The sequence below is a fragment of the Temnothorax curvispinosus genome, unplaced genomic scaffold (genome assembly GCF_003070985.1).
Source record: "Temnothorax curvispinosus isolate PA1 unplaced genomic scaffold, ASM307098v1 QBEX01010627.1, whole genome shotgun sequence".
Taxonomy (NCBI): Eukaryota; Metazoa; Arthropoda; class Insecta; order Hymenoptera; family Formicidae; genus Temnothorax; species Temnothorax curvispinosus.
Genome location: NW_020220407.1, coordinates 1 through 252, shown reverse-complemented (window position 1 = coordinate 252; position 252 = coordinate 1).

Below are 252 nucleotides of genomic sequence, written 5' to 3'. Positions count from 1 at the left end.
AAAAATTATTTTAAAACAGAAATTTGATAAGTAAATTAAAAACTGGTAAAAAATATAAATATAAATAATAAAATATACAAAAAAATATGAAACGAAAACGTGATTGTTCTTTGAACGATGGAAGAAGCATAACGGAGAATGACATTAATGATATTAAGAAAGATAAATTTGCAAATAATATTGCAAATGAGAGAAAACAAGAGACACATCGAGAAAGAGAGAGAAGAAAAAAAGTTGAACGAATGAAAAGAC